Here is a 26,064-nt window from a genome sequence, read left to right on the forward strand (position 1 = left end):
CATTTGTATAGAAAAGCTTTGAAAATGAAAAGGACACTCTTAGTCAAACGTAAAGTGAAAATGTAAGAAACATCTTTCTCTCTCAAATTTTTTTCAAGCTTGGGAGGTATTAGCCCAAAGATGAGAAAAGAGATGACTTTTCCTCCACTGGCTTTCCCAGGGCCCCTGGGTTTATTCTTGAAAAATGGTTTAAGTGCTATGGGCAGCTACTTTAGGTTCTTTTTTTTCTTTTTTTAAATTTATTTTTGTTTGTGTTGGGTCTTCGTTGCTGTGCACGGGCTTTCTCTAGCTGCGGCGAGCCGGGGCTACTCTTCATCATGGTGCACGGGCTTCTCATTGCAGTGGCTTCTCTTGTTGCAGAGCATGGGCTCTAGGCATGCGGGCTCCAGTAGTTGTGGTGCGGGGGCTCTAGAGCGCAGGCTCAGTAGTCGTGGCACATGGGCTTAGTTGCCCTGTGGCATGTGGGATCTTCCCGGACCAGGGCTCGAACCCATGTCCCCTGCATTGGCAGGCGGATTCTTAGCCACTGCACCACCAGGGAAGTCCCAACTTTAGGTTCTTGATGATTGGTAGATAGTCACAACAGGGTGAGCATTAGGGATCTCCATCTTTATCTTGGTCCTACTGGATACAAACTCTTGGAGGACAAGACTACATGTTCCCTCTCGTTATTTGCTATATCTTGGTACCCAGCTTGAAGTGCTACAGCCAGGAACTCAGCGAATGTATTGTTTGTGAGTGAGTTTAATAGGGCTTGATGAGCGTCAGGCAAGGTTTGGTCTGTCCACACTATTTAAATTTACAGGCTGCTCACCAACCCTGATTCTCCTCCCTGCTTTATTTTTCCCCACAGCAATGATCACTTTCAACATTCTTTATCATTTACTTAGTTTACTTTTATTTCCCTCAGTCCACCACGAGGAGAGAGATTTTTGTTTGGTTGGTTCACTGCTGTATCTTCCCAAAAGACCACATAAAACAGCGTGGACTGGGCTTCCCTGGTGGAGCAGTGGTTGAGAGTCCACCTGCTGATGCAGGGGACACGGGTTTGTGCTCCAGTCCGGGAGGATCACACATGCCGTGGAGCGGCTGGGCCCGTGAGCCATGGCTCCTGAGCCTGCGCGTCCGGAGCCTGTGCTCTGCAACGGGAGAGGCCACAACAGTGAGAGGCCCGCGTACCACACACACAAAAAAACAAAAAAACCCCAAAACAAACAAACAAAAAATGTGGACAAAGGAATGAGTGAGGCAGTCAATAAATAGTAATTGAATGAATAAATGAAGAACGGTCTCGACATTCATTTAAGAGCTTATTCATTATGTTGTACACCTAAAATAAATATAATATGTCAATTATCTCTCAATAATAAAAAAGAACTATTTATTGAGCACTCTTTACTGCGCCTAGTGCTAAGGTAGATATTGAATAACATGCTTTGTCCCCGTTCTCAGAGTTAACAGTTTAGTGTCATCCCTACCCATTCTAGATCCTATTGCATTTTATTCACCTATAGGGTCAATGTGTCTATTACAGTTGTAGTTCTCTCCTGTAACAAAGCATTCCCCAGCAAAGACTAAAACAGTACTTCTCAAAGTGTGGTCCCCTGGCCAGCAGCATGAGCATTACCTGGCCAGTTGTTAGAAATACACATCTCAGATCCCATCCTAGAAGAGTGAAATCAGAAATTCTGAGGTGGGACACAACAATCTGTATTTTGTTGTTTTTTTTTTTTGCGGTACACGGGCCTCTCACTGTTGTGGCCTCTCTTGTTGCAGAGCACAGGCTCCGGACGTGCAGGCTCAGCGGCCATGGCTCATGGGCCCAGCTGCTCCACGGCATGTGGGATCTTCCCGAACCAGGGCACGAACCCGTGTCCCCTGCATCAGCAGGCGGACTCTCAACCACTGCGCCACCAGGGAAGTCCCAATCTGTTTTAACAAGCCCTCCAGGTGATTCTAGTACCTGCTCAAGTTTGAGAACCTGAATTCTAGGGTGCAAATAAGGGAAAAAGTTGGAGGATGAAATATGACTATACATTTCTGACTTGCAAATGTTTCGACCTGAAAATATTGGTTAATGTGGGTGAGAATAAAAGAAGCTTAGAAATCAGAAAAAAAAAAGAAAGCTATAGAGGACTTTAAAGGTGGACTGAATTCTAAAACTATCAGGTGAGTGCTTTGGACAAAGAAACTGGGGACAGATGATATACTGGTAATACAACGGTTCAGTCATTTTATGTGGTACATAGCATTTCCAATAACAAGGTATCAAGAACAGAAAAGAATAAAAGAATGTTTCCTATTGCTGTTGTATCAAATTCCCACAAACTTAACACAAATTTGTTATCTTACAGTTCTCAAGGTCAAAGTTCTGAAATATGCTTCCCTGGGTTAAAAATCAAGATGTCGGCAGGGTAGCGTTCCTTCAGGAGGCTTGAGGGAACCTTAACTGTTCTCTCTCTCTTTTTTTTTTTTTTTTTTTTTTGCGGTACACGGGCTTCTCGCTGTTGTGGCCTCTCCCGTTGTGGAGCACAGGCTCCGGACGTGCAGGCTCAGCGGCCGTGGCTCATGGGCCCAGCTGCTCCACGGCATGTAGGATCTTCCCGAACCAGGGCACGAACCCGTGTCCCCTGCATCGGCAGGCGGACTCTCAACCACTGCGCCACCAGGGAAGCCCTGACTGGTCTCTTTTGCTATGCGTGGTACCGTATTCACAGGTTCTAGGAATTAGGGCATGAACATCTTTGGAGGACCATTATTCTGTCTACCACAGTGTTCATTAGGTAGAATAAAATGCTGAGCAGATCATGTCTTAAGAATGGATGACTTTAGAATGTCAAAGCAATTGTTTAAAGAGTAACAAAAAGCAACAATTATTGAGAACTAGACACAAGGAAGGTCTTTTCAATCTATTAAAAGTCCATTAGAAATGAGACATTTTATGTGGTCAGTAATGAAAAATATAGACACTTGTATCTATTATATTTATGGCCACTGAAACTAAGGGTCAGTTCTATGGGCAGGTGGGATGGGTGACTTCTGGGTGAGCTGGGATTATTTGAGGGGTGCTGGAAAGATACCCTAATGTAAAATGCCTCTACTGACAGCATCAGTGAACCCCTTATCTGAATATGTTTATCTTTAAAGAGGAGAAACCTCCAAAGAGGGCCATTTCTAATTAAGGCCAAACCAATTCTTTGCTTCAAACATAATTTATATGTGAAATTCAGTTAAAGTGAACTTGACTGATTGCCTGGAAGAAGTATAGCCACAAACAGGAAAGTCTGAGGCACTATTTACTAACAGTATGAGGCTTCGTTTTCTTTTCTGTGAAATCCAGTTAATTATTCTTATATCATCGAATTATTGTGCTAATTAAAAGATATAATGCATCTAAGACATATCACAAAGCTTGGGACACAGTTAATTGTTCAATAAGTGCTAGGTGCACTTATTAGTGTATTATATTCATTATTATTACTTTTTAGTCTAATCCTTTTTGAGGAAGATAAATGTCTCTTGAATGAATACTCTTCCGAACTCACTGGCTAATATTTTCCTTTACATACCTAAATCTCAACACACTATCTTAACATCACCCCATATTTCCAGTTTCCTATGTCAATTCCATGTTACTCTCACTTGGAGAGCTAGCTCACTTTTATCTCAAGTTGAAAACAATTTTGCAGATTCATCTCAAACACCGTATTCTCTAAAGGCTTTATCAATTATCCCCATAGAGAAGTAATTTTCTCCTGCTCTCCCTTATTTCACTTCCTTATAAAAAAGATAGAAAACAGGCATATCTGTTTTTCCATCTTTCTTACATGCTGTCTGGCTTATGTTATTCTTACTCTGTTCACATCTTGCTTCAATTGTTATCTCCAAACCCAGAAACTCCAGACTACACTTGCCTTAGGGAAAAAGGAGTCTAAATCTTTTATTCTCTAATTACCATTTACATAATGGTACCCAGTAAGTGTTCCTAAAACAAATGAATCAGTGAACGTGAGTGAATGAGTCAAGGCAAAAACTTTGTGGGAAGAGATAGGACCTCAGCTTCCCTTCTTGAATTCTCATATGTGGGATAGCTCAGGGGCACATGTAACCATCATAGTATCTTCCAGACTCTAAGTAAGTCAGTGGAGGACTGGGCAATTTAGATAGGAAGAGGGAGTGACAAGTTTTGTCGGTGATGGGGAGGATTTTGCTGTTTGGTATTTAAGATGTGAAGATGGAGCAAGTGTGTCGTAGTGTCACACCTCTGTCCTATTGGTTGTTCCTCTTCCGACTCAGGAGATAAAATCATCCTGAATCATCTTGACACCAGTTTTCATGAAAATACTCCATGGGAATGTAAAAATGAGTGTTCCAGAGGATGATTAAGTCTTTTAATCTGCAATCATCTAACTGAAGGTCAGGGAACTTGGGAGTCTCCTGAATAAACTGATTTTGTTCCTTGGGATATAGTGTCCCAGGTTCCAGAATGAGATATCCACAAGCTAAATATAAATTTAATCTCAGAGCACAACAGCATACATATTGTATATAAATCAAGAGTATGCTTTTAAATTAATACTATCAAACCTGACTTTTGTTTTGCTTTATAAATAAAAGATGGATGGTCCAAACTTTAAAAAAAGAAAAATGGTCTACCACTGGTTTATTTCATGACTGCGTTTGTGAAAAATAGGCTACAGTTTGCCCATTTGAGACTTAAATATGCATAGTTGTTGATATCTGGGCAACATGAGGTATTGTTTGCTTCAGCAGATAAAGAAGAGTTTTCTTGCACTCTTTTTTACGTTATTAATTTGCCTGCCATTTTCAAAAAATAAATGAAAGGGAAATTTTCTCAAGTTGAGATTTATCACAACTTCTGAATTAGTGGGATCTAACTTAAAAGTTTTTCCACATTCATTCTTCATCTGCCTTTTCCAGTTTGGTTTTCCATGCTCACATCACTAACCAGATGAACTAGATGAGACTGGATCTGTTACGCAGATAATGTAACTTACAAACATCTAACAGGACTCCTTTGCCTTTGTCTCCAGAGATGGCATTCAAGGAAAAATGGTGAGTGGGTAAATAATCAGATCATTTTATTTTTCTTTGAGATGGAAAAGTGTCTTCACGCTCTCCATTAGGACCAAAAAGAAAAAAAGAAGTTGAGTCATAGCCATCAAGACTGGCCAATGTTTTGAAAAATACATCTATCCAAACATTAGGGCTTCCCTGGTGGCGCAGTGGTTGAGAGTCCGCCTGCTGATGCAGGGGACACGGGTTCGTGCCCCAGTCCGGGAAGATCCTACATGCTGCGGAGTGGCTAGGCCCGTGAGCCATGGCCGCTGAGCCTGCGCGTCCGGAGCCTACGCTCCGCAACGGGAGAGGCCACAACAGTGAGAGGCCCGCGTACCGCAAAACAAACAAACAAACAAACACAAAACAAACAAACAAAAAACATTAAACTGAGCAGGGTTCAAAGCGTTGAGAAATGCTGAAGAGGCAGGCAGGCAGGAGGCTGGCTGGCTGGCAAGAGGGTGGGGAGTTCCGCTGCGTTAAACCAAACAGGGTACTTGGGGCAGAGCTTGCTCCGAGAGGGTTATTTTAGGATTCCAGGTAAGTCGATCTTTGCTACTCCTCTCCCCCCAGCTCTCCACATCCTCTTCTCCAATTGCCCTTAATTTTTACGACGTGCTGTGTAATAAACCGTCGCGATAAGGGTCTGCGCGGGTCTCTTGGCACACGCGTGCTGGCGGGTGTGTTTACTCACTGCATTCTTTCCTGCATCCCTCTCTCCTTTCCACCCACCACTTCCTGCCCTCACTTCTCTTCGCAGACAATCTCAGTCCTTCCAGCTCGTTCCCACCCACTTGTCATCCCGCTCAGCCTGGATCTGCTCCTCCCTGGGGCCTCGTGAATGGGTGAAACGTAGCAATTCATAGAGGCGACAGGTGCTGCTGTGGGCGTGACATCCGACCTCATGTGTTCCTTCTCAATATGGCACACTCCTCCCCACGCCCCAGTCCACCACATCACCTCGAAGAACTGTTCTTTCAAAGGGTTTGGACATTTAAAAACATATCAATAAAATGCTGCTGTCACCGGCAAGGGAAAATTGCCATCTTAATTCTGATACCATTGTAGGAGTATGTTTATCAGAAAGAAAAACACGTCTGTTTTTTTCATCTATCAAGTCGTTGATCTCTTCCTTACTCTTCTCACCCCACCCCCGACATCTCCAGTCGCCCTTTCTGGATGTTTGTGGAAGTCTTTTACCCACTTCCTCCAAACTTTGTGATTTGACTTTCAAAGTCTAGTTTTCCATGACGGAAATAAATAAATAAATAGCTTGTTTATTATTCTGTCATTATTGCTCTATCATCATGGCATGAAATACTGAATAATGAGGATGCAAACACCCATTTTATGGGCCTACTGCAATCTTCCCTGTATAATTAATATCTATCATTAGATGAAAGTCATATCATTTGCAATTTGATGCCGCTTTCTTTAGAATTTCCTGATGACTCCGAGGTAGTTTATATGCTGGTGCACCTGTTGCTTGTTATCAGGTTTTATTAGATAAAGAGGCATCGAGCCCTTTGCCCGCTCCCCTTCACTACTTGTCTTCTCGAAGGGCCACTTGCAGTGGGGAAAGGCAGCCTTTATTGTAGCTCCTTTGCATAGTAAGGCTGCTCTCCCTGCTTCTTCCTCCTTTGCCTCCCACCAGGAGGAAATAGTGCCTCTGTCTCTCTGTGAGGGCATTCAGGCTGGATGGCCTTGTAATAAAGCACAGAAGTTGGAGGCATATAAATCCAACACATAAAAAAAAAATTTTGTCTCAGACTAGGCTCAGGACACTCTGCTTGGGCTCTCTGTTTTATTCCATTCCTGGAAACAAGAGCTGCTGCTGACATTAAAAACACAGCTTACAACAGTTTCTTATCTTGTCCCTTAATTGTCCAGACAACCCCAGAGAGAAATAAGGTCACACATGCACCGGGTTTAAGTTTACATGGGAATCTGCTCATTTCTTTTGTCTTAGGCTCCGAGGTAGCTAAGGATGTTGCTAATGTCATATGTCATGACAATGGCACCCCTTGAATCCCGGTGCCCTCAGAGGTCCTTGTCATGGCTCACAAAGAGCCAGGGGAGCCTGTGAATGCACACAGAGATATGTGCAAATCCATCACCACTACTGAAATGGTAATTCCAATGTCATGCCCTCCTGATGGAGGGTCAATGGCCCTGGCCTCGAGCCATGAAGGATGGCTCATTCCTTCATTTGACAGAGCTCTCCCCTGACCCAGAACACTGAGGATGAGTAAGCTCATCTCAAGACTCAGAAAGCCTGGCTGCTAAAAGCCTTACCACCACCCACACGGTTCATTGCACAGTTTCCTGATTTATACAGCTCCAGAACCCTCCTCCTTTTCCTCTGAAGCTGCAAGGTTTCACTAGTGCCACAGTGAAGAGGAATCAGACATTCCCATCATGTGCTAATGGACATTAGCTGCAAGGTTTCTGAAGCTGCAAGGTTTCACTAGTGCCACAGTGAAGAGGAATCAGACATTCCCGTCATGTGCTAATGGACACTTCTGCGAATATCAATGAATAATTTGTACCATGCATTTGTGGAGGAGAGAAATTCCTAGTGACCAATCCTAGTTTAGCAGAGAGTTTATTTTTATTTTCTCTCTCTTTTTAAAATCACATTTGGTGCCTTGCATGCCTAAGGAAATTTCTCCCTTGTCTTCATTAGAATAGAGAGTCTCTAAAAGTGTTTCTGGGGAGATAGCCCAATAAGTGACTAACAGTGCCAAAGTCAGACTGTCTGGGTCTTAATCTCTTCTTTTGCACACTTAATGGACTTGTGGACAAGTTCCTTAACTTCTCTAAGCTGGATTTTTCGCTATAAAATGGGAATGATCATGGTACCTAGCTCATAGAGCTCTCCTGGTGAGTGATTCCACATAAAACACTACCTATGATGAGATAGAAAGCGAGCTTTGGAGATAGACTTGGCGTTAAATCCTGGATCTGTTCTCAGCAAACCATGTGACGTTAGGCAACTATTTAACCTCTCTGAGCCTTTTTTTTTTTTCCATAAAAATGAGGATAGCTATTCCCATTGGAATATGTTTTGGAAAGGTTATATGAGTTAATCTCTGTAGCACATCTGGCATATCATAGATGCTCAATGAATGTTAGTTTTCTCTTGTATTAAATTGTCAGAAACAACATGGTAGAACAAAAAAGCATGAACTTTGGATAGAAATTGACTTGAAAAACACACTATATTTATATAAAGCTCAGGGCTCACAGTCAATATAATTTCTCCCCTCATCCTCTCTTGGGCTACTAGAAGTCAAATATTTTTTTTAAAAAAAGCAAAGCCAAACCAACAGCAATGACAACATTTTGAACTCTGATAATAAGAGGAGAAAGTTAGATGAAAGGGACTAGCACTTCTTATATGAGATAAAGGAACATCAACCAAACCATATACACATAGATCTTCAGGTCTACTATGTAGAGGGGATTATTTATAAAATGAGTTGGTGAGTATCAAAGGATGTGATATTAGGGGTTCACAGTCCCATTTTGATAAGCTTTCAAGAAGAAATGAGGGAGAGCTGCTGCTTCAACTCATGCAGATTTCAAAGTTAGAAAACAACTAGCATCTCTCCTCTTGGGTGTGTGACAGTTTCAGAGAAACCTGACTTGCAGGGATGAGAGGACCTCTTTCGGGGTTACAAAGGGTCAAAGGCAGTCGAGCGGCCCCACCCCTCCTTGGCATGCCTTGGTACTGAAAATTTTCCATTTTATGTGGAACTTGAGACCTTATCATGAAACCCTGCATTTGAAGCCCTATTGTTTTAAAAAAAAGTTACAAGAAATTATAGAGGGAGCTTGCACAGCTGGTGACTGTCAGCAAACAAACCAAACCAAGAAAAGCAGGCCAACATAAATTCTCACCAGAAAACAGAGGGTGTGAGTGTCTTCTGGCCAAAAGAGATTCCGGAAATCCAAAGCAAGGGATTTGAGAGACTGAGATAAATTTTGTTAAACTCTTATGGTTTCTCACTTCAACTTTGTGAAGAAAATTTAAGCAACAAAGTCCCTCTACAATGTGTCCCGGGTTCTCACACTGAGGTTCTAAATACTTTCAATGAATATTATATAATATCTCCCAGATTCACAGGCCAAACAATTAATTGATATTTACTTCCCCATACTGTATTCCTTAGGAAGATAATGGAATCTTCAAGTTGTCCTACTGCAGAGAGAAGGAAAGGCTCCAAACTTGATGGGCTTCTCAGAATTAAGACACACAGGCTTTGAAAATGAGTTTAGAACTAGACATATCTATACTCTGTACTACTATCTGTGATGGTGGTATTTTGGGAGGATAAACTGTGGGGTAGTGATAGATGTAGCTGAAAAAAAAGTGTGATTATTTACATGATAAAAGTCATGCTGGGGACATCCCTGGTAGTCCAGTGGTTAAGAATCCACCGTCCAATGCAGGGGACGTGGGTTTGAGCCCTGGTTGGGGAACTAAATCCCACACGCTGTGGGACAACTAAGCCCGCATGCCACAACTACCAAGCCCGCGCGCCACATCTAGAGAGAAGCCCGTGTGCCGCAATGAAAGATCCTTCATGCTGCAACGATGATCCCGCGTGCCACAGCTAAGACCAAAGCAGCCAAATAAATAAATAAATATTTTAAAAAAAGTAATTCTACATTTTCGAAAATGTAGAATGTAAAAAAATGAAAACTCTAACGTCTCATCATCTAGTCTATCGTTGTTAATATTTTCATTTACTTTTCCCTAGTATCCTTGTTGGAGGCTTTTTGGAGGCCATTTATTTCTTTTTTCTAGTTATGGTCATGCTAACTATATGTCTTTGACTTCTGTATTTTTTATAATGTATATATTTCACCATATTGTGAATTCTCCATGAACATAATTTTGATGGCTGCTTTTTATTTGGGTTAAGTTCTTAATCTTCCATTCCCTATCTCCTCCTGTGCATTTGTTTCCACCTTTCCATCTCTGTGATCTCCAGACAGTTGTTTTATATGGAATGCCAAGTATAAGGGAAAACAGAGAGCTCTGAAAAGAAAGGCCTGTTTCAAATCAAACACAGTGGACTGTCATGAAACAAGAATCAATGTTAAGGATGAGTCTACCATTACCATCCTGTTTTGGAGCAGATAAAATTTTAAAAAAATTTTTTCTTTCTTAAATTTTTTCTCGTTAATCATACATACTCATTATAAGTAGTAGTCAAACTAAATGGAAATATATCCTATAGAGAGAATAAAAGTTCCTTTCTCCTAAATTTCCCTCCCTAGGGGTAACCACTTTTAGTGATTTGCACAGCCTTCCAGACTTTAAAAAATGAATATACAAACACATATGTGAACATTTTGTTTTTAAATAATATGAGATCATTCTAGACATAGTTCTGCAACTTATTGTTTTTACTTTCTATATCATTGACTTCTCTCCATTAGTTTATATGATTTACGCTCTTTTGACAAGTACTTTTATACTACTCTGTCATATTGCTGAGCCACAATTTATTTAACCATTCTCTGATTAATGGACGTTTGGGTTTTCTATTTCTTTTTGTTGTATTAAATAGTGCTGCAATTGACATCCTTAAGGATATATCTTTGCCCACTTGCATTTCTAAAAGAATGTTCCAGAAGTATAATAGCTTGGTCAAAAGTTTCGAACAATTTTTTGTTGGAAGATGGCAGATCACTCTCTGAAAACGTCCCATGAGTGGACCTCCCACTAGCAATGGATGAGCGTCTCCATTTTCGCACACCCTCGACTTCTCAAAAGGTGGGGATTGCTGAGTCCGATGCAAACCATCTCCAGATACAATTTCCTATTATCTGACATATCTCTACATGTATACCCTTTCTCTGTTACACTCCAAGTCAAAAATTATTTTGGGAAAGGCAGGACAAAAGGAGAGGCAGAGAATGAATAGAGGAGAAAAAGAATCTGGTCACCATCCGCCTGGTTTCACAGTTTTCCATCACTGGCTTGTGGGTAAGTAGTTAGAACCTTGAAGGCAGCTAAGGGAGGTTGTAATGTCTTGCCATCTGGATGCTTTTTTTTTTTCCCAATTTTTTTTATTGTGGTAAAATACAGTAATATAAAATTTACTATCTTAACCATTTAAAAATGTACAGTTCAGAAGTATTAACTACATTTATATTTTTGTACAACGATTACCATCATCCATCTCCAGAACTCTTAATCTTTCAAAATTAGGTTTTATATACATTAAACAATAACTCCTTATTCTTCCTCCTCACAGCCCCTGGCAATCACCATTTTAAAAAAATTTATTTTATTTAATTTATTTATTTTTGGCTGCATTGGGTCTTCGTTGCTGCACATGGGCTTTCTCTAGTTGCGGCGAGTGGGGGCTACTCTTTGTTGCGGTGTGCGGACTTCTCATTGCGGTGGCTTCTCTTGTTGCGGAACATGAGCTCTAGGCACGTGGGCTTCAGTAGTTGTGGCATGCGGGCTCAGTAATTGTGGCTCATGGGCTTAGTTGCTCCGTGGCATGTAGGATCCTCCAGGACCAGGGATCGAACCCATGTCCCCTGAATTGGTAGGGGGATTCTTAACCACTGTGCCGCCAGGGAAGTCCCACCATTCTTTTTGACTCTACGAATTTGACTATTCTAGGTACCTTATATAAATAGGATCATACAGTATTTGTCTTTTTGTGACTGGCTTATTTCACTTAGCATAATGTCTTCCTCAGAATTTCCTTCCTTTTTAAGGTTGAATAATACTCCATTGTATGTATATACCATATTTTGCTTATCTATTCACCCATTGATGGATACTTGGATTGCTTTCATGTTTTAGTTATTCTGAATAATGCTGCTATGAACATGGGTGTACACATATTTCTTTGAGACCTGTTTTCAATCCTTTCAGGAGTATACCCAGAAGTGGAATAGTTGGATCATATGGTAACTATATTTTTATTTGTTTGAGAAACTGCCATACTATTTTCCATAGCACTGAATCATTTTGCATTCCCACCAACAGTACACAGGGGTTCTAATTTCTCCACATTCTTGCTAACACTTGTACTTTTCTATTTTTTTGATACTAGCCAACCTAACAGGTATGAGGTGATTCTGGATGCTTTTGGAGCTGCAGCACTCCTTTTTTGGAGAGGCCCAGCTGAGGGCAGCACATGTGTCACAGCAGTAACTCTTCTGCTATCTGGATCTTAAAGGCCACAACTGAGAATAGGTGGAGGAAGGGGTGAGGGACTGACACTGCTGTACTAACTCAACTACTTAACTGCACTAACTGTCAACTACTCAGCATGTCGGTGTTGAAGGAGGCACATGAATATTTGCCAAGGGAAGAGAAGCAGCCCTTTCCAGCTGCCCCCCAAGGAAACACTCTCCTAGCACCTTCTTTGTGTTTACCGTGAAATTAAGTGCTTAGTTAAGTGGCTTAGTTTAATTTACTTCCTTTTCTTTCAACTGCAGGATTCCTGAGGGCAGGAGCTGGGTCTGTAGAGTCACCCATGCTCCCATAACACAGTTACCAGCACAAGGTAAGTGCCTAATAATGGTCAGATAATCACAAGAGCACACCCCCTGTTCCCTTTTTTTGTGGAGGCGATAAGGACCTACATTACAGGGTAAAAATGGTCATAGCAGTGACACTTAAAAAAAAAAAGACTGATTTTTAGAGCAGTTTTAGGTTAACAGCAAAATTGAGTGGAAAATATAGAGATTTCCCATATACCCCTCCCCCCCAACCTCTCTCTCTATCATCATCCCTCACCAAAGTGGTACATCTGTTACACTTAATGAACCTACATTGACACGTCATTATCCCCCAAAGGCCATAGTTTACTTTAGGGTTCACTCTTGGTGTTTTACATGTTATGGGTTGGACCAATGTAAAATAACATGTATGTACCACTGTAGTATCTCACAGAGTAGTTTCACTGCCCTTAGAACAATGATGGTGCTAAAATTTGTTTTAAACATTCTTTGTTTTTAGCCTTCAAAATTGTGTAAAAGTTGAGAAGACAAACAAGACATGTCTGACATCTATAAGCAGAGGGCTTCAGCAGGCACAGGGTCCCAGGAGCTGCAGCACACAGAGCATCCCAAACCGGACCCTGTGTGAGCAGCCAGGAGAAAGCAGAGTGGCCTTGCCCAGTGGCATTGGTGGCAAACGCAGAGTCAGGGAGCCTGCTCAGGGGCCGGGGTAACCCTGGTAACCGGGTTTTGATTAGAAATCAAGGGCCATGGGGCTTGGAGAACCCAGTGAACATTTTCTATTTCAATGTGGACAAAGACAGGCAGCAGGAAGAGGGCCAAGCTCTGAAATGGCATCTAGAGGCCAGATTTTCTTCTAAGTACTGGCTGAAGTGGCTTGCCTAAGCCTCTTAATGAGGGGATTTAATCCCCCAGCAGGTGAAAAGGACCGAGGGCTTTTTCCATGGAGTGCTTTGCCAAATTCTATGGTTAAGCAGAGTCCAGAGGCCATTAGCCTTCTGCCCACATAAGAATGAATTGAAATTAATGTGAGGGAATTAAAACCAAGGTTAGCTTAAGTTTAAGAAATCATTAAAAACAGTTTAAGGGAGTCAGGAAGTTACGTGATGTGTACTGCAGTAGCTGCTTTTCATTAAGTCTTTTCTCAAATAATATATAAAATTTTTTTACTGTTAAATGCTCACATTCGTGTTTAGTCTGTAGAGACTGCTATTTTAGTAAGGTTATAATGCTATGGAAAGAAGCATACTGGAAACAGAACTTGGTGCTTACTTAGCACTGGGAAGTTTATTGACCCTGATGGTAAGAACCCCCGACCTAGGGTCCCTTAAGAGGCACCAACACCACCTGGTGGCTCCTGATAATGTTGCAGGTCCACTGGACTCAGAGGAAGCCTTGAACTTCCGGGGAGCACTTCTTGCAAACGTATGTTCTTACAATGAAAATGATTGTCAAGGTTGCAAATACTGCCAAAGATTTAATATTTCCCGAGCATCTCTTTTGTGAGAGCAACAACTGCAGGGGCTCTGGGTACGTCATCCTTGCAGCAGTCCTATACCGTACAGAGTATCATAATCACCATTTTGCAGATGAGGAAACTGAGGCACAGCAAGATTAAATGACTTGCCCAAGGTCAGAGAGCTAGGCCTGCTGGACCTGTGGGTTGAAGTCAGATTTGCCTGACCCAAGGGAATATGCTCTTTCCAAAACTTACTGTCTGAATTTTGCATAACAAAGGGCAGTGAGATGCTTTGTGATTTTTTTAGGGGGCGACGTAGGATGTAGACCCACAGTTAATGTGTTCATTTGAGGAGCATTTAAGAATAAGTATTTCAACATGACTGGATCAATTTACTGTTGGCCTTCTGTTTTGGAAAACTGGATGAGATCTTTTCCCAAGGTGGGCTGTGTACCCAAGAGAGATAAGAGAAAGTTAAATGTATTAGAACATCAAAGTCTACAAATTAAGATTTATTTACCAAGTATTTGCTGAGGAAGGGGCTGTTCTATTCCAGGCACAGTGATATACAAAGGAATTGGATATAATTTCTGCCTGCAGAGAACAGGGCTAGTTACAGACATGTAATGCCACGCTTTTTTTTTTTTTTGCATTACGCGGGCCTCTCACTGTTGTGGCTTCTCCTGTTGCGGAGCACAGGCTCCGGACGCGCAGGCCCAGCAGCTATGGTTCACGGGCCCAGCCGCTCCGCGGCATGTGGGATCTTCCCGGACCGGGGCACGAACCCGCGTCCCCTGCATCAGCAGGCGGACTCTCAACCACTGCGCCACCAGGGAAGCCCAATGCCACGCTTTTTTACCCCTATTCTAGCACAAGACTCTGATCTCCTCAACACAAAGGAAAACATTAAATAATTTTAAATGTGAAAACACTCTTATTTGGCCTTCCTCCAGCCTTAGAGACCCCTCATCCCCAATTTTTCTTCCTCTTGTTCAACATTCAGGTTCTGATTTTAGTTCCTTTCTCCTTCTCCCATTCTTTCCTGAGGACTCTACTTATTCCAATTCAACCATCTACATTCAGACTTTCCTCCCGAGTTCCAGACCTTATATTTCCAATGGTCCATTATATTTCTTACTCAGCATGCTCAAAATTGTTCTTTTCCCAATTTCACTTAAGGTCGCTATCAATCCCCCAGTTCTCTAAGCCAGAAACCTGGGCATCATTTTAGATTTATCTTGCTCTTTTCCTTTCAGCTGGTCACCGAGCCTTGAAAGGATGCTTGCTAAGCACCTCTTAAGTCTCTCTTTTCAAAGTTCTCACTGTTTAGTCTCAGCACATGTATTTTAGCTGAAATCCGGCAAAAGCATCCTTCCTCCAATGTCACCCCCTCCAATCCAGCTCTTCACTCCTACCAGAGGACAGTTCTAAAATGCCAATTTGATGTCATTATTTCCAGGTGAAAATCCTTTCATTGGCTCACGTCTCCTACAGCAACTGTACGTTCCTACAGTTAAGAGCAGGAACTTGGGAGCCAGAGCATCTTAGTGGGAACCCCAGAAGCATCCCTGACAGGCTTAGACTAATGTAAGGGCTATTAAGTTACTTAATCTCTGTGTCTGTTACTCGTTGTAAAATGGGGGGGCAGAGAGTGAGACATTTACCGCATAGGACTTTTGCAAGAATTAAATGACAACATTTGTAATGCACTTCAAACAGTACCTAGTACAGAGCAATTCCTCAGGAAGTGTTTGTTAATTAAACAAGGTTCAAACATATCACTGTAATAAATAAGACCTGCAGTGACTTCTCCGGTCCTTGTCCACTTTTCCAGTTGCATTTATTTCCCTCCAGACAACTTATATTCTGCCATATTGAACCGAAAACTCAGTGCTCTCATGTACCTCTAGACCTTTGCGCATTCTATATCTTCTGCATAAGATTCCTTTCCTCACGATCTCTTGAAGATTCCTACTTATGGTGTAAAATTCATTCAAGATTGCCCTCCTTCATGAAGCCTGGAAAACAGTTAGCTTCTTCTCTGTGCTCCCATAGCTGTGTGTCTATCCATTATAGCACTCTCCATATTGCTGTGACTGCTAGTTTATAAGTATGTCCAACTTGCTAGGGTTGTTGGCCCCATGAGTACAGACTCTAAATTTGTTCTATTCCTTTTCTGTATCTCCAGCACCTACTGAAATATCAGGTCCAGATATGTGCTGTGTACATGTTTTTATTATTATTTTCTTTTATTATATTAGTTGGAAGGGATTTAAACACCTAGCCCAACTTCCTTATATTAAATGTGTGGAGGGCTTCCCTGGTGGCGTAGTGGTTAAGAATCTGCCTGCCAATGCAGGGGACATGGGTTTGAGCCCTGGTCCAGGAAGATCCCACATGCCATGGAGCAACTAAGCCCGTGCACCACAACTACCGAGCCTGCGTGCCTAGAGCCCGTGCTCCGCAACAAGAGAAGCCACTGCAATGAGAGGCCCGCACACCGCAACAAAGAGTAGCCCCCACCTGCCGCAACTAGAGAAAGCCCGCATGCAGCAACGAAGACCCAACACAGCCAAATATAAAATAAATTAAAAAAAAAAAAAGAGACCATGAGTTATCATAAAAAACAAAATGTGTGGAAACTGAAGACAGGGAGATAAAGATTTGCCTAAGGTCTTCTTGCTAGAGAGTCATAAAGGTGGGGATAGAACCTTGTTTCCTTTTTTCTCTTTCAATGCTTTCGTCTCTACATTATACAGTGGAACTCCTGTTCCTCCACTGTCTACAGGTTTGCCAAAAGCTGTGAACCAAATGACCTATATAAATGCTAACCTATGTTTGCCCTGCTTTAACACTTGCAGGAATTTCAAATGCTGAGACCACACTCCACCTGGTGGCAATTTACCTAAATTGCAAGTGCCTCTTGGCATCAGTGACCTCTGCTCTCCTTGGTGTTCCTCTGTTTTTATTGGTTCCTCTTTCTCCTTTTCTTTTGTGGGTTTCTCTTCTTTTGCCTATTCTGTAAATATCAGTGTTTCTTTGTGTCCTTGGGCTTCTTCTTCTACACACTTTCTTTGGTGTTGGTGGAATTCATCTACTCTTGAGCTTCAAACACTGTTTATATGCTGATGACCCTCAAGTCTTCATCTCCAACAACAGTCTCTCTCTTGAGCCCCAACCAGGGCCACCATACACATTTGGACAGTGTGGGCCCTGCTCTTCCATGGGAGGTCAATCTCATTGTAGTCCATGCGATTGGCACCCACTGGTATGCAGGAGACCTTCTTTAGGAATCGCAAACATGACATGGTCCAAACAGAACTTATCACTGCCCCTCTGAAAACGATTTTTTCTCTTGCCTTCTCATATCAAAGGGTGATTCTTTTATTCCTTCCTCACTGTTGGTTCTTCTCTTCCTGACCACCATCCAGTCTGCTCAATTACCAAGTCCTATGGATTCTACCACCATTTGCTCATCTCCACCTCAGCTTCTCACCTGAGCTCAGGCCCTCAGTATCACTGACCTGCATCACAGCTACATCCTTCAAAATGGCCTCCCTGACTCCAGTTTTGTCCATCTTTAATCTAATCTCCACACTGTTGCCAGTATGGACTTTCTAGAATATGTATTTGTTCATGTCATTTTTCTGTTGAAAACCCTACGATTGTTTCCCATTGCCTCAGGTTAAGTTTAAATTCCTCAGAGTGGCTTACACAGTCCTCTAAGACCTGGGCCTTGATGTCTCCTGCAGTTCCCTTCTCCTTTTGCTCCCCTGCCTGTTCACTCTCTGTTTTGGAAATAGTTCTCCCAGTGAAACATGATTACTTTCAACGTTATAGCCTTTGCTCACCCACTTTTTTCGGTATGTTCTCCTTTCTCCTTTTTGCCTGGCTAACCCTAATTGGTCTCAGCTGAGCCTAATGAGACTAATGGTCTCAGCTGAGCCATCACCTCCTTTAGGAAGCCCTCCTTGACCTCCCAAAGGTGGGTTAGGTACTCTTCTGTGCTTCCCAAGGATAATACTGACCCCTCTACAAAGCCTTTATCTTATTGTATTATAATTTAGCTGTTCATTTCCCTACCTTCCACATTAGATTTATCTTCTTTAAGGCCCAGGACTACTTCTTATTCACTGTTGTATTCATAGTACTTAGTATCCATTCAGGCACATGGTAGGCAGTTAGTAAATTTGGTGGCGGGGGGAGAGTGAACAAATAAGTGACAACAAGAAAAGAAAACTCATGAATAGTTCCTTTGAGATTCCAAGTCTTCAAGTGTTGGCAAACGCCAGCAATTTTATCAGAAGGCACAAGGTATGCAGGCTGGGATCTTCCAGAGAAGTGGTAGGATCCTGTGCAGTGTGGACCAGCCTGCCCAATGGCTAATGGCCTAGAAAATGTAGGTTGACTTTAAGAATGGAAAAGTCCTCTACACTGAAACATCTTTTCTCACGTGCACACCTGAAATTCTTATGTAGAAAACTCAGTCTTTCAGCTTAAAGATTAACTTTCAGTTCAACTGGAACAGCCTTTGCCCCCAAGCCTATACCTTGAAAACAATCAATTATACTCTAATATGGACTGGTCTCAAATATTCTTCCAAGAGGCAGTTATAACAGGGAATGAGCATGAAGTTAGTGGGAACTTACAGGGGAAGGAGGGATCTTTTTAAAGTTAGAAGAAATGTTCAAAAACATTTAAAACGAAGAGGCTAAAGCAATAGAGATAAAGTTTGAATATTTCATGATTTTGCGTGGATTGGCCTTTGTGTGTGCATCATTGAAAATCCATCCTCTGTACTGAATGTCCTTGGCTTCTAGACAAATCAATTCTCCTGATCCCCAAAGAGAAACAAATAGAATGAGTTAGCAAGAGTGTTTAAGATGGTACGATTCTTAGTGTAAAAAACAGTACAGAAATACAGAATAAATTTAACCTCAAAAATTGTTACAGTTAAAATGACATATTAGAATAACATGTTAAAAAGCAAATTTAAAATTGTAAAGTTAAAATTAATTTTAAAGATATTTGAAATGTAGTGTAAATTAAAAGGCCAAAGATACTTTTTTCTTTGCCAAAAGCTAAATTCAGATGATCATTTTCAATAATCTCCATGAAAATTACTTCCGAAGTCATGGTTTTTAAAAAACAATATTTAGGTCAGCCATGTATATGAACAATGGTGACTCAGGCAGCTTGATTGCTTCTATGTTCCTAAAATTCTGAAAACTCAAGAAACCATTTTGTAATATTGGCAAGGCCATGAAAAGCTTTATTCTTTATATATAATAAGACTTCAGCCTACCCTTGATCTGTGAAAGATGGACTTGCTTAGGGTAAAGTAATAATTTTTAATATTACCTTTCTATTAGTTCTGGTCTAATGCACAGGAAGGCATAACTCACTTCTGTAACAATAAGAAAGAGAAAAGCATGTGTATAGATGGATGTCATCAGTAAATGCCTTTGGCTAAATAAAGCACAATTGATTTGAGGGGCATACATCAGAATGGGGCTTTGAGTGGCCCAAGGATGGAGAGGAATGCATAACTGTCAATGTTCATTGTAGATGGTCTTTTTCCTTCTCCTTGTTCCTTTCCTCCCCTCCCCCTCCCCCTTTCTCTCCTTCTCTCCTTGATGAAGATCAGTAATTGATACATGAAAATATATGCGGTAATTGGAGAGGAATGAAGTTACACTAGATGTTAGAAGAAATAGACATGGAGGTGCTATTAAATGAATTAATTAAATGGAATAAAGATTCCAAAGCATAGCATGGTCAAAGGGAATGTTAAAGAAAACTGAGACATGTGAGACAATTATAACAAAGAATGATATATATATTTTTGAATTTGAAATAAAAAAGGAGCAAAATGATCTTTCTTTCTAGTGGCTGTGTGCTTAAAGAACTGTAAGATGTGGAGCTTGGTAGAGGCAGAGGTTAGCACAATTTCGTAGGTCAGCATCAAGTGTTTCCTATAATAAAGTCAGTAAATAATTATGGCTAGAACCTTAACCTATTGTCAAGCTGACAGATGTATGAAATAGAACTTGCAACATGGAAAAGTTGGCTATTAAAAGCAGATGAGAACAGTCCCTCCCATCAGGAAGCTTGCACAAGCCTCTTAGATAGCCTCATCCACCAGAGGGCAGACTGCAGGAGCAAGAAGAACTACGATTCTGCAGCCTGTGGAAGGAAAATCACATTCACAGAAAGATAGACAAAATGAAAAGGCAGAGGACTTTGTACCAGATGAAGGAACAAGAGAAAACCCCAGAAAAACAACCAAATGAAGTGGAGATAGGCAGCCTTCCAGAAAAAGAATTTAGAATAATGATAGTGAAGATGATCCAGGACCTCGGAAAAAGAATGGGGCAAAGATCGAGAAGATAAAGGAAATGTTTAACAAAGACCTAGAAGAACTAAAGAACAAAGACCTAGCAGAATTAAAGAACAAACAAACAGAGATGAACAATACAATAACTGAAATGAAAAATACACTAGAAAGAATCAATAGATGAATAACTGAGGCAGAAGAACGGATGAGTGACCTGGAAGACATAATGGTGGAATTCATGGCTGTGGAGCAGAATAAAGGAAAAAGAAAGAAAAGAAATGAAGGCAGCCTAAGAGACTCTGGGACAACATTTAATGCAACAATATTCACATTATAGGGGTCCCAGAAGCAGAAGAGAGAGTGAAAGGACCAGAGAAGATATTTGAAGAGATTATAGTCGAAAATTTCCCTAACATGAGAAAGGAAATAGCCACCCAAGTCCAGGAAGCACAGAGAGTCCCAGGCAGGATAAATCCAAGGAGAAACACGCTGAGCCACATAGTAACCAAATTGGCAAAAATTAAAGACAAAGAAAAATTATTGAAAGCAGCAAGGGAAAATGACAAATAACATACAAGGGAACTCCCATAAGGTTAACAGCTGATTTCTCAGCGGAAACTCTACAAGCCAGAAGGGAGTGGCATGATATATTTAAAGTGACAAAAGGGAAGAACCTACAACCAAGATTACTCTGCCCAGCAAGGACCTCATTCAGATTTGACGGAGAAATCAAAAGCTTAACAGACAAGCAAAAGCTAAGAGAATTCAGCACCACCAAACCAGCTCTACAACAAATGCTAAAGGAACTTCTCTAAGTGGGAAACACAAGAGAAGAAAAGGACCTACAAAAGTAGAACCATAACAATTAAGAAAATGGTCATAGGAACATACATATCGATTATTACCTTAAACGTGAATGGATTAAATGCTCCAACCAAAAGACACAGGCTTGCTGAATGGATACAAAAAAGGACCCATATATATGCTGTCTACAAGAGACCCACTTCAGACCTAGGGACACATACAGACTGAAAGTGAGGGGATGGAAAAAGATATTCCATGCAAATGGAAATCAAAAGAAAGCTGGAGTAGCTATACTCATATCAGATAAAATAGACTTTAAAATAAAGAATGTTACAAGACACAAGGAAGGACACTACATAATGATCAAGGGATCAATCTAAGAAGAAGATACAACAATTATAAATATATATGCACCCAACATAGGAGCACCTCAATACATAAGGCAACTGTAACAGCTCTAAAAGAGGAAATCGATAGTAACACAATAATAGTGGGAGACTTGAACACCTCACTTACACCAATGGACAGATCATCCAGACAGAAAATTAATAAGGAAACACAAGCTTTAAAGGACAGAGTAGACCAGATAGATTTGATTGGTATTTATAGGACATTCCATACAAGAACAGCAGATTACAGTTTCTTCTCAAGTGCACACAGAACATTCTCCAGGATAAATCATATCTTGGGTTACAAATCAAGCCTCAGTAAATTTAAGAAAACTGAAATCATATCAAACATCTTTTCCAACCACAATGCTCTGAGGTTAGAAATCAATTATAGGGGAAAAAACATAAAAAACACAAACACATGGAGGCTAAACAATACATTACTAAATAACCAAGAGATCACTGAAGAAATCAAAGAGGAAATCAAAAAATACCTAGAGACAAAGGACAATGAAAACACGATGATCCCAAACCTATGGGACGCAGCGAAAGCAGTTCTAAGAGGGAAGTTTATAGCAATACAAGCCTACCTCAAGAAACAAGAAAAATCTCAAATAAACAACCTAGTCTTACACCTAAAAGAACTAGAAAAGAAGAACAAAGCAAACCCAAAGTTAGCAGAAGGAAAGAAATCATAAAGATCAGAGCAGAAATAAATGAAATCGAAACAAAGAAAACAATAACAAAAATCAATAAAACTAAAAGCTGGTTCTTTGAGAAGACAAACAAAATTGAGAAACCTTTAGCCAGACTCATCAAGAAAAAGAGGGAGAGGACTCAAATCAATAAAATTAGAAATGAAAAAGGAGAAGTTACAAAGGACACCGCAGAAATACAAAGCATCATAAGAGACTACTAGAAGCAAATCTATGCCAATAAAATGGGCAACCTGGAAGAAATGGACAAATTCTTAGAAAGGTATAACCTTCCAAGACTGAACCAGGAAAAATAGAAAATATGAACAGACCAATCACAAGTAACAAAATTGAAACTGTGATTTAAAATCTTCCAACAAACAAAAGTCCAGGACCCGATGGCTTCACAGGTGAATTCTATCAAACATTTAGAGAAGAGTTAACACCCCTCCTTCCCAAACTCTTCCAAAAAATTGCAGAGGGAGGAACACTCCCAAAGTCATTCTATGAGGCCACCATCACCCTGATACCAAAACCAGACAAAGATACTACAAAAAAAGAAAATTACAGACCAATAGCACTGGTGAATATAGATGCAAAAATCCTCAACAAAATACTAGCAAACAGAATCCAACAACACATTAAAAGGATCATACACCATGATCAAGTGGGATTTATCCCAGGAATGCAAAGATTCTTCAATATATGCAAATCAATCATGTGATATACCATATTAACAAACTGAAGGAGAAAAACTATATGATCATCTCAATAGATGCAGAAAAAGCTTTTGACAACATTCAACACCCATTTATGATAAAAACTCTCTAGAATGTGGGCATAGAGGGAACCTACCTCAACATAATAAAGGCTATATACGACAAACCCACAGCAAACATCATTCTCAATGGTGAAAGACTGAAAGCATTTCCTCTAAGATCAGGAACAAGACAAGGAGGTCCACTCTCGCCACTATTATTCAACATAGTTTTGGAAGTCCTAGCCACGGCAATCAGAGAAGAAAAAGAAATAAAGGAATACAAAAAGAAATAAAAGGAATACAAATTGGAAAAGAAGAAGTAAAATGGTCACTGTTTGCAGATGACATGATGCTATACATAGAGAATCCTAAAGATGCCACCAGAAAACTACTAGAACTAATCAATGAATTTGAAAGTTTCAGGATACAAAATTAATGCACAGAAATCTCTTGCATTCCTATACACTAACAATGAAATATCAGAAAGAGAAATTAAGGAAACAATCCCATTCACCATTGCAACAAAAAGAATAAAATACCTAAAAATGAACCTAAGGAGGTGAAAGACCTGTACTCAGAAAACTATAAGACACTGATGAAAGAAATCAAGGATGACACAAACAGATGGAGAGCTATACCATGTTCTTGGATTGGAAGAATCCATATTGTGAAGGTGACTATACTTCCCAAAGCAATCTACAGATTCAATTCAATCCTTATCAAATTACCAGTGGCATTTTTTTACAGAACTAGAACAAAAAATCTTAAAATTGTATGGAGACACAAAGGACCCCAAATAGCCAAAGCAGTCTTGAGAGAAAAAAATGGAGCTGGAGGAATCAGACTCCCTGACTTCAGACTATACTACAAAGCTACAGTAATCAGGACAATATGGTACTGGCACAAAAACAGAAATATAAATCAATGGAAAAGGATAGAAAGCCCAGAGATAAATCCACACACCTATGGTCAACTAATCTGTGACAAAGGAGGCAATGATATACAATGGAGAAAAGACAGTCTCTTCAATAAGTGGTGCTGGGAAAACTGGACAGCTACATGTAAAAGAATGAAATTAGAACACTCCCTAAATAAATAAGAATAAACTCAAAATGGATTAGAGACCTAAATGTAAGAACAGACACTATAAAATTCTTAGAGGAAAACATAGGAAGAACATTTTTTGACATAAATCACAGCAAGATCTTTTTTGATCCACCTCCTAGAGTAATGGAAATAAAACCAAAAATAAACAAATGAGGCCTAATGAAACTTAAAGACTTTTGCAAAGCAAAGGAATCTAACTACAAATAAGATGAAAAGACAACCCTCAGACTGGGAGAAAATATTTGCAAATGAGTCAATAGACAAAGGATTAATCTCCAAAATATATAAACAGCTCATGCAGCTCAATATTAAAAAAACAAACAACCCAATCTAAAAATGGGCAGAAAACCTAAATAGACATTTCTCCAAAGAAGACATACAGATGGCCAAGAAGCACATGAAAAGCTGCTCAAATCACTAATTATTAGATAAATGCAAATCAAAACTACACTGAGGTATCACCTCACACCAATTAGAATGGGCATCATCAGAAAATCTACAAGCAACAAATGCTGGAGAGGGTGTGGAGAAAAGGGAACCCTCTTGCACTGTTGGTGGGAATGTAAATTTATACATGGATTTCTACATGGATTTTTTTAGCAAAATTTTGTAGAAAAATTTCTCCATAGTGGAGAACAGTATGGAGGCTCCTTAAAAAACTAAAAATAGAATTACCATATGACCCAGCCATCCCACTACTGGGCATATACCCAGAGAAAACCATAATTCAAAAAGACACATGCACCCCAAAGTTCATTGCAGCACTATTTACCATAGCCAGGTCATGGAAGCAACCTAAATGCCCAATGCCAGAAAGATGGATAAAGAAGAAGTGGTACATATATACTATGGAATATTACTCAGCCATAAAAAGGAACGAAATTGGGTCATTTGTAGAGATGTGATGGAACTAGAGACTGTCATACAGAGTGAAGTAAGTCAGAAAGAGAAATACAAATGTCGTATATTAACGCATACATGTGGAATCTACAAAATTGTACAGATGAACCGGTTTGCAAGGCAGAAATAGAGACACAGATGTAGAGAAGAAACATATGGACACCAAAGGGGGAAAGTGATGGGGGATGGGGGATGGGGTGGTGGTGGTGGGATGAATTGGGCAATTGGGATTGACATGTGTACACTAATATGTATAAAATAGATAACTAACAAGAGCCTGCTGTATAAAAAATAAATAAAAGAAAATTCAAAAAAAAAGCAGATGAAAATATGGACCATTACGTGTTTTATGAGATACAGTTTTCTTAAAAGTAACAAAGACAACAACAACAAAAACATCAAACTATAGCAGCTGAAGTGTCAAAGTTGTACCAGCCCATCTTAGTATGTTAATTTTAACATAGTTTTTCAAAGTGAAATTAAAATGCTCTTGTGTCACTCAAAATAAATGTTTGACAGTAAAACAATGTTTAGAAGTTGGTTATAAGCAGATGTCACTGGGGAGAAGCAAAAAATGCATCACAAACTTGAGTCATGTGGTATACCATTACCCAGAGAAATGTATGCATCTAGTGAAAAATACATTTAAAAGCATTACATTTTGCAAAAAGCCTCGACTTCTCAGGTCTGGAGTTGAAGAATGAGTCACTTCTAAAAGCAGAGAAGTGGGTGTGACTTAGCATTTTAACTCTTGGGGAAGGGCTTTACTCAAACTAGCAGATTTAGCAAAACTGGCACCTTTCCTTTAGAACAGTGAAGCTGCAGGATTCCTGAGAAAACTGGGCACAGTTGCTGCTTAAACTTTTAGTCAATGAGTATTTTGAAAGGCAGGAATAAAATCATAATGATCTTTCAAATTAAAATGATGTCAAAAGCCATTAATAAAGCCAATGTAGAGATGACTATTATGTGTAGACGGAGCCTAGTTGCTAGGCCGGTTCAAGATTATTTAACTGCTTGGAGAAAGAACATAA

Source organism: Hyperoodon ampullatus (genome assembly GCF_949752795.1).
Source record: "Hyperoodon ampullatus genome assembly, chromosome: 13".
Taxonomy (NCBI): domain Eukaryota; kingdom Metazoa; phylum Chordata; class Mammalia; order Artiodactyla; family Ziphiidae; genus Hyperoodon; species Hyperoodon ampullatus.